The 9733-nt window shown below is 43.0% G+C and overlaps 2 pseudogenes; both read right to left on the bottom strand.

The window, feature by feature from the left end:
• Nucleotides 1-4232: 4232 nt before the first annotated feature.
• Nucleotides 4233-5710, bottom strand: LOC136503802 (uncharacterized; annotated as a pseudogene).
• Nucleotides 5711-7709: 1999 nt separating this feature from the next.
• Nucleotides 7710-9481, bottom strand: LOC136503803 (uncharacterized; annotated as a pseudogene).
• Between the last annotated feature and the right edge of the window lie 252 nt (nt 9482-9733).

Raw genomic sequence — 9733 nt, forward strand, 5'->3', positions numbered from 1 at the left:
ACTATGCCACCTGGACTCTCTCGACAAAAGTCTCATTAGCTGCTATTATCTGTAAGTGTGATTATTTTCTACTATTAAAGTGTATATATATAAAGCTACATGTATATATATAAATTATATATCATCACACTATATTTTTATATATGCAGATATGAGATGACAGAACTCAGAAAGAGAAAGGATAATGATGTTGGTTTCGTTGATCCAAATATCGTATTCAAACACCCAAACCCCCGCCTCAATGGAAAGCTAAAGTCGAGAAAAATCTCATGAGGTTCTTAGTGTATCAACAAAACAAGGACATACTCTTCCCCTACAACTTCAAGTGAGTGTTAAATAATTAATGTCGATCATATGGACATTTGTTCAATTATTTGCTTACTAGCTAAGCTATCTCCCATATATATATATATATGTTGACTCTAGTTAATGTCGATCATATTTGTGTATAAAAACATATGCAGCAATCACTGGATATTGATGGTCATCGATATGGCCAATAGTCAGTTGAGCATCTTAGACTCGTTAAGAAAAGAGCAAACAAAGTACCAAGACATGATAGATATTATCCAAGGGTAATTTGGTCTCTCTAGCAACTATATATACCCCGATCTCTTAACTGCAACAATTATTAAAGGCCAAATTAATTTTTTATTTTATTAGGCGCAGTGTTTGGAAAAGTTTCATTGAGGAACACAACAAACATTGCAAAGCGCCACTGGATGTAATCGCACACAAAGTAAGTACTAGCTACATTTATATATATATATATATATATATATATATATATATATATATATATATGCTTTCAATATGACACTTGCACAACAGGGGAACACCATGCATGCTTTCAATTAACACCATGCATGCTTTCAATTCATCGGATCTTTTTTCTCGTAAAAGTGGGTTCTGAGGCAAGAACAGGGGAACAACTACTGTGGATACTATGTTTGCGAGTTCATCATGGCGTACGCAAAAAGAACTCCTGAAGAGATCCTCAAAGTACGTTATATAAATATATTCACAATTTCTTTTGTTGCTCATACATATAAGTAATCACGTGACCAACACATATATATATATTAATACTTTTCCTTTAACTTTTATTGAAGACTCTATGGTTGAAGGAAAAAGTCATACGACATGACCAACTGAAAGCAATTCAAGAGACCATAGCGGGATTTCTTAATGACTAGGTCCTCAATCCAGCCGGCGAGTTCTACAATGACGTCAACGAAACATGGAAGCCAAACCAGATGGAGTGAATTTGTTATCCCAAGGATATAATAGAATATACAATGCAAGCTTTATTTGTAACATATATATATATATATATATTATATGTACATAAAATAACGTACAATATATGTATATGCATATAATATATACGTTAGTTTTATACTTTAGTTTGTACAAAATGTTCGAACATTATAAACGTGTAGAATACGTATATTACTAGCAACGTAGAATGCGTATTCGAAAACCAAAACGAATCATCAATTGAAAATAGAAACAAAAAAAGAAAAAAAAGAAACCTTTAGTCCCGGTTGGTTACCAACCGGGACTAAAGGGCCGCCTCACGTGGCCAGGCCGGGAGGCCTCTTTAGTCCCGGTTGGTCTTACCAACCGGGACGTGCGAGAAACTAGGATTAAAGGAGGGGTCCTTTAATCCCGGATTCGTGCTCCCGGTTGAAAAACCGGGACTCAAGGGGTTTTCCAACCGGGAGTAAAGCCCGTTTCTGTACTAGTGTCGGGTCCTGGACTGTTTCGTGATGCAATCAATCACACTAATGGATGAGCTCGTGAATGGCAGGGTTTTGGATCAGTTCTTAGTCTGTTCATATGCTACAAGGAAATGGCCTTCGCCGCATCAAAGAAGGTAGAGACAAGTGGGAATTGTGGGCCATAGAGGTGACGTGGCTTACTGAGAAATTCCTGTAGTGGGTTCCTCCTATTTAGGTGTAGTAGATTTATTCTTCGTTGAAGCCAATAACGCAATTGTACAATTTAGTCTAGCAATCTCATAACATGACGTACACCAATATCACACCATGATAAGATTCACAAGGCGGAGAAAGGGGTCGTCTTGGCTGTCTTGACTCCCTTTCACAGCTCGAGCTTGCTAGCTAGGAGTGCATGGCCAAGCTGCCAAACGACATGATGTTGGATAACCCGTCGATCATTCCAAACTTCTTGTTCATCCACCTGCTGGTTCTTTGGCCATCCGACTTCCTCGCCGATGCTAAGGTCCCGCTCAATCTTGTGCCTCTTCATCATCTGCAAACAGCTATCAACCATGTCAAGTGAAATTGCATGAAAGAAGATGTAGGAGAAGAGAGGGCATGTTCTAGTTAATCTTAAATTAGTTTCTGACTTTCCAATTGAACTTTGGTTGATAATAGAAATTTAAAACATAAGTGTTGTGCAAGTGTCATATTGTATACAAATATTGCGTTGGGAAAAGTTAAAGCTAACTGTTGCATGATCACATGGTACAAAATGTTGGACTGGCCATTGCCAGCAACATCCTGATTATGTGCTGAACATTTGAGGAAGCCTTTCCGCAGATATAAAGAATATTTGTGTAAACTTTTATCCTAAGACATATTACCATGATGAAAGAAACATGAACATTTTTTGGCAACATATTGATTGTTCACAGAAATGTAATAAAAGGAATTTTGCCTGGTAGAAGGCACCCTGGGGGCTTGCCAGACTGTACATGGGCTACACTGGGTTCACAGAACATCCCAATCACTTGCAAGATCCATAAAATAACATAATTTGATCCAATAGCATTATCCTATACCAACTAGCATTCACCCTGGATAGAGTAAGACACTGTAGTGTCAATTTATCATCTATAAAGCTTATCTTCAATTCTAGTTCAAATAGCAAGATGTTCAATAAAATATAATATTTTTTTCACTGCAGTATTACAGAGTTTCCACCAAAGTATATAATTTTTGATATATTGGCACCATATTATGGTTTTCAATTTTAAATAGTTCTGACAAAACCCAATGCCAAAACACTTGCTCAACCACAAGTTGAACATGTATTGCATCAAAAAAAAAGCTAATTGTTGTTGGATGAAATGGATTAATCATATGCTCCCTCATTAGCAATGTTGTATTGAACAAGGTTAGTGTCTCGGTAGTAAAAAGAACATGATATGAAACAAGTTTGCCTAGGCAACCTGTGCCTGCCAACTAGACATGGGCCACACAGGGTTCACACCGCCCCAATCACTTGCAAGATACTAAAGATAACAAGTTTGCCTAGGTAACTCCGCTAACACTATACCACAGGCCACCTATAGCGGCTCCTTTATGTCACCATATAATTACAGGTAATGTTGCATTCAAAAAATGGTTTCCACAATAACTCCAGTTTTTCTTTAGAAGCTGCACAAACAAGCAAAAACAATAAATTGATGGCTGATTGCTCACTGAGCATTGAGCAATACGGCCACAAACCAAACCAAAACAGGCAATATCAGCTTTGTAGTAGATTAGCATGAAACACCTTTTAAGACCCGAGAAGCCCAGAAACAAAAAGAACCCTATGGCCTGATTTATTACCTTCCAGCATGAGATTATAAGAAAGCTATCAAATTTACATGAGGATTTAAACTAAACCAAACTATTATTAGTCCATTGACTACATACTGATTTTGCATTCAACTGTCAATTATGAAACAGTGACCGTTATTTCTAATCTCTATAAATTGCACATCAGATAAAGCATTACTCAATTTCCTACAAGTTAAGATAAGGATTGATTAGTGACTTATTCAGTAACTCCTATACATAGACTCCTACAATCATGTCATAGCCATCACAAATTCTGAATTCTTGTAGCATCTGTTCTATTTTTGGCAAGCTATCTTGCCAAATTAATAACACTCACTCAGCGTGTTATGTGAGACATTGTGATAATGTGATGCCAATGTCTGTCATTTAACACTTTTATTGATTAGAGGAATAACTATAATGGTACTTTTCAGCATAATATTATAAACTACATATGGATTGATAGAAAAAAAATCCAAAACGCCAAAGGATCACATGGACTACAAGGGCTCCATGGTGACAATGGACATGGAGGATGCAAGAAAATTTGGATATGCCAGCAGCAAGTGCACTTTGGTAACAAGTAGGATGTAGCAAACCACAAATGCAATATAGTTCCCTACAGCTGAAGAAACATGAAAGACAGTTCTTACCATTTCATATGCTTGGCAGTGCCAACGGTGGTGGAAATCTTGCATGGAAAACCAAATGACATTACACCGTTCTTCAAGGTGCAGAGCTCCTCAAGAAGAAATGTCTTGATGTCCAGTACAAAATACTTGAAATGCATTCCGAGATGCGCTAGTAGACCTACGTAACACCCTGCTGTGCCCACAATGCACCAATGATAGTCGATCGTATAGTCTTCGGGTAAAGGAATCAACTTGTCATGTTGCCACTCTTGTGCGGCAACACCATTGTTTTGCCAATTCTTGCAATACAGGTCAACTGTGTCATCACCAATAGTTAACAACCCAAGTCTGCCTTCCCCTGCCTCGACGATGGCACGCTTTGACTCAGAATAGGGGGGCGGCAAGAGCTCAAGGATGGAGAATTCCATCTCACTTGTATCAAGCATTAGCGAATAGCCTGTGAAATCCAACAACCAGTGCACGCAGCCGTGCGCATAGTCAGGCATTCCAACACGTCCATAACGAGGCAAAGAAATCGTGCTAACAATACCTCGCCGCGTATGGTTGCAGGAAGGGAAGATGAAAACCACGACCTTGCCATGGAGCTGCACAGTGCAGATAACTCTGAACGATTCCTCCTCGTCATTCTCGACGCCTAGAGCCAGAATGGGGAACACATGGTGCGACATACCATTGTATGCGGCCGAGGCCAGTAGGTCGTCGGGTATCCGGGGAATCTTGACGTACCGGCGATACAGGGGGTCGCAGACTACAAAATCATAGAAGTCGGATTCGGGGGAGATGCGCCGGGCAAGGAGGACGCGACCATCGCGGGCGTGGCGAAAGCAACCCCCGTCGGCGTCGGGGAGGAAGGAGAACATGAAGTCGGTGGCTTGCTCGAGCGCGCGGGCTTCCGGGGCTGAGCGGTGGGGCGTATCGACGGGGGCGTATAGGTCTCCGTCGGTGAACCCGAGGACTGCAGGGGAGCAGAGGGACCGGAAGCGGCGGACGAACCGGCGCTCGGAGATGATGCGGCGGAAGGAGGAGCAGGCGGCGGAGGCGCGGGCGAGGTCGGCCGCGGCGTCGAGGCGCAGGAAGATGTCCTCCCAGATCTCGTCAGGAAGGCCGGTCAGCGCTGCCGGGCCTCTACCGGACCGCCGTCGCGCTTGAGCTTGCGCCGACGTCGACGCCGTCGCGCGGTCTGCCGCCAGTGGGAGAGGACGGCGGGCTCTGGCGGTCCGGCGTTGCGCCGACATCGATGCCATCGCGCTGTCGGCCAGACATGGAGGAGGACGGCGGGTTCTGGCGGTCCGGCATCGCGACGACGTCAATGCCGGTCCAGCGTCGCACCGACGTCGATGCCATCGCGCTGTCGGCCAGACGTGGAGGAGGACGGCGGGCTCTGGCGGTCTGGCGTCGCGCCGACGTCGATGCCATCGCACCGTCGGCCGGCTGTGGGAGAGGACGGTGGGCTCTGGCGCTCCGGCGTGGTGCTGACGCCATCGCGGGGTCGGCCGAGCGGAGCCGGCTAGGGATTAGAGATTGGGTTACTTATGGATACCATTACAATTATCAGAACTTTTGACATGTACCATTAAAATTCACTTATTTTGATATTTACTATTATAATTCAATGTTTTACTGAGTTTTGCCATTTTTTACGTCTTCCAGCTACTTGGACCCACTGGCAGGCGTATGCGTATTGTTCGCTTTTCTATATGGACGTATTTGCCCCCGTCCCGAAGTTGAAAGAGCCCTGCGCCCGTGGCCCCATCTCTCAGTCTGTTCTCCTCCTCGCGCTCACTCTGTTTCTCACTCTCTCGTCCTCTCGACGCGGCGACGGCAGCGGAACCCTAACCCTAGCCGCTGGCATCCTGGAGCCCACCCCCGCGCCCGAGTCAACTGCCGCCGCCACCTAACTCCACTGTCGCCCGCGCCCGAGCTGTCCTCCTGGATCTCGGATCCTGTGGCCCCATCTCTTGGTCTGTAGGCTCTGCTCTGTGGCTGCGCCGAGCTTTTGAAGCCATGGCCGGGCAGTGGACTGGAAGCCCGATGAAGGTACCTTCGACAGGCTTGAGCGCGATGGCCAGCGGCAGAAGGGAGTGCCCTTATTGCCATGTTCCTTTGGTCCGGATCCAGAGCAAGCAGCTGGCGACAAAGGATCAGTGGTTTCTCACGTGACCGTACAACATTAAGGTTAGGATTCTTGACATTGTTGACCTCACTATTTCTCTTGATGCTACTCTGATTGATGTGTTTTTGTGTGTAGGGTGATCATACTGCCTGTGGCTTCATCTGCTCTAAGTTGCAGATTGAGGCCTTGGAAGCAAAGGAACGCTGGTTGCAGACTGGTAAGGAGACATCAGTTGACTGTTATGCCAAGTTGAAGGAAGAATTGCAAGAGTTGAAGCAAACTGTGGATAGTGTTGTAGCTGATCTATGGAAACTGAATGTCCAACCTACTGAGCCGAAGCCTGAGCTGGACACGAAGAAATGCCATATTGTGCTTGATTGTTCAGTTGTATCGCCAGTTTTTTTGGCTTTGTAGGTGTCCTGATTGGTGCATTTATTGTTGTTGTTATGTGGAAGTGAGCAGCTAGAATGTGTGTTAGTCAGCTAATGTAAGTGTGGGTTAGCTAATGTGTGACTGTGTGTATGTATGTTATCCTGGAATTGAATTGAAATGAAATGTGTTCTGTTGAATCAATTGACATCTTGTGTTCTGAATACCAGATATCTTATTTTCTTTCTAGAATCTTCGAGCATTAGATCTACTTCTTTTATTCTATGTTCAAAGCATTTTCTTGCCTTCAAAGCACTACTCTCCAGTTCTTGAATATGTGTCTTGTGAGATTCCCGAGCTAATGAAAGCTCTTGCCTAAGTTTTGATATTATATTGCAGAGTATGGTGTCGAGCGTCCTACCATGGGGGATGTGCTGTGGAACCTGGAGTTTGTGCTGCAGCTGCAGGAGGCAGGTCCAGACATGTCCAACATCGACAGTATGAATCAGATCTCTGAACTGCCTTCAAATGCAAACAGAGTAAGTTCCCTGGATATTAGCACTACAGATCAAAGCCGTATGCCGATCGAGTACTCCGACATGTCAACAAGTAATGCCTTCTCGCAGTTAGTCAATGCAGAAGGAAGGTGAACTGGATAGAAGTGTTCCAGAGGCACTGAAAAATATAGAAGGAAGATGAACTGGATAGAAGTGTTCGAGACACTGAAAAATGTTGAGTGATAGAAGTGTTTGAGACACTTATACAGAATTGAGCATAGCGTACCAGCATATTAGGTTTGCAACCACTTAAATCAACATAACATCATACCAGGTTCACAACCATACAAGGTTCCATCATTCTAACTACAAGGTTCCAGGAATCCAACTACAATGTTACACAAACAACAAGGTTCAACTGTTGATCTTACAAAAGCATACCAGTAGCAGCATACAAGTTCTCTTTTTATTACAAAAGCATATCATAAGCTGCTAACAAGCTCTAGTCTTCATAGACTAGCCTCCTAAGGCTACTAACAACAGTAGTAGGTGGGTCAGCTGTAGCCTTCTTGAGCTTCTTCTTGATGGGTGTCTTCTTCTTCTTTGGTGTGCCCTCCTTCTTCTGAACTTTATGTTTCTCGGCTTGGGAGGGACCAGCTACATCTATTGGAGCTTCTTTCCTACATTTTAAAGGTGACATTACATATTGTGAAGTGAAAAACAATGAGCCATATTTAGTGCACAGAAACATACCTTTTGTTAGCCTTGTTCCTTGGTGGAGCTCTCTCACCATCTTCTCCAATCTCTGTCTGTTTGTAAGTTTTTGAAAAGTGGCCAAAATCTCCACATCTCCTATATTTGGCCTTCTTTTTGGATGCCCTTTTCTCCAAGCAACCTCTTTGCCTTTGAACCTTTGGTCTTCCTGCTCCTCTGCCTAACAATGGTGGATACACTTTGAATCCAAGTTCCACAATAGGCCATTGTGACCTATCTGGGATAGGTTCAATTTTGTCCTCATAGGTTGCCTTGAACCTAGCCACTTAGTAATACTCATGGACAAAATCTTCAATTTTTACCCCTCTGTTGGACAGGATCCATGCCAAAGCATGTTTGCAGGGCTTCCCTATCAACTGCCACTCCCTACAAGAGCATTTATGGTTCTGCAAGTCAACCGTTTGCCTTTTCTGATTGTTCCACTCATCCAAGATGGTCACTTCTGCAATATCAACATCACTAATTGATACCTTGACCACTTTGAGGTTATTGCTGATCAAGTTGAGCTCCTTCATCACATTTGGGAGTATTCCATCTGTCCACTGCCTAGCAAGCATCTTCCTAGTGTATCTCTTCTCCATGATCAGCTCTCTGATTCTGTCAACTAATTCATGCAGTAGCAGACCTTTGAACTTCTTTATTTGTGCATTGAAGCTCTCTGAAACATTATTTGTCAAGTAGTCACACTTGCTGTTTTCTAAAAATACACACCTATACCAGATCCTGTTGTGGTGCTCCTCAAGGTACTCAATGGCTTCAGGTGCAAACTCAAAAAATTTCTTCATGTGCCACTAAAACAGCCCTTGTGTGTAGCTTCTAGCTGCAGGGTACAAGTGATCAGTGAACACCTCACCAGAATACTTTTTCAAAAAATTATGATACAAATGCCTCATGCACTCCCTGTTTTTAGCTTGTGGGAAGACATACCCCACTGCAGTCTCTAGTCCTTTACATGCATCTATATATATATAACCAGATTTGGAACATCTCCTACAATCTTATGCTGCTGCTGTAGAAACCATTTCCAATTATCTTTAGTTTCTGACTCAAAAATTGCATAAGCTATATGGTACAACCAATTGTGTCCATCCACACCAGTAGCTGAAGCTAACTGACCCCTGTATTTACCATGCAAACAGGAAGCATCTACCCCAATAAAAGGTCTGCATCTAGATAAGAATCCATCCACACATGGTCTAAGAGCAACAAACATCCTCTTGAATCTGTTTTTTTGCCAATCTTCTCTAACTCTATCTCTACTAAGCTACCAGGGGATACTTTCTTAATTTGAGCAGCCCAATTAAAAAGCAACTAAAAACTCTCCTCATATTTACCATGGATCTTCTCTAAAGCTACCTTCATACCTGACCATGCCTTGGAGTATTTCAACTTAATGCCATAGTCACCCTCCAATTTGTTCCTGCAGTTAGTTGCACCTTTGATTGGATTCTTCTTCAGCCAGTCTGCCAACCTATCTGCACACCAACCTTGGGTGGCCATCTTCCCTTCTCTGAGTTTTGTGGTAGGACAATTGTGTTCAAAAGGTAGCCTTTTGATCTACACAAACAAATGCAATAGGACATTAGTTTCATAAATAACAAATTTAATAAACAAACAACTCCAATAGTAATGACAAATTTACCTCTATTGTCTTGCCATAAGAATTTCTAGAAGCATGTATACGCCAAGGACATCCCTCTGCTTTACACTTGGCAATAAATCTAGTGTGGTCAGTTTGCAGATTAGCAAACT

The sequence above is a fragment of the Miscanthus floridulus genome, chromosome 14 (genome assembly GCF_019320115.1).
Source record: "Miscanthus floridulus cultivar M001 chromosome 14, ASM1932011v1, whole genome shotgun sequence".
NCBI lineage: Eukaryota > Viridiplantae > Streptophyta > Magnoliopsida > Poales > Poaceae > Miscanthus > Miscanthus floridulus.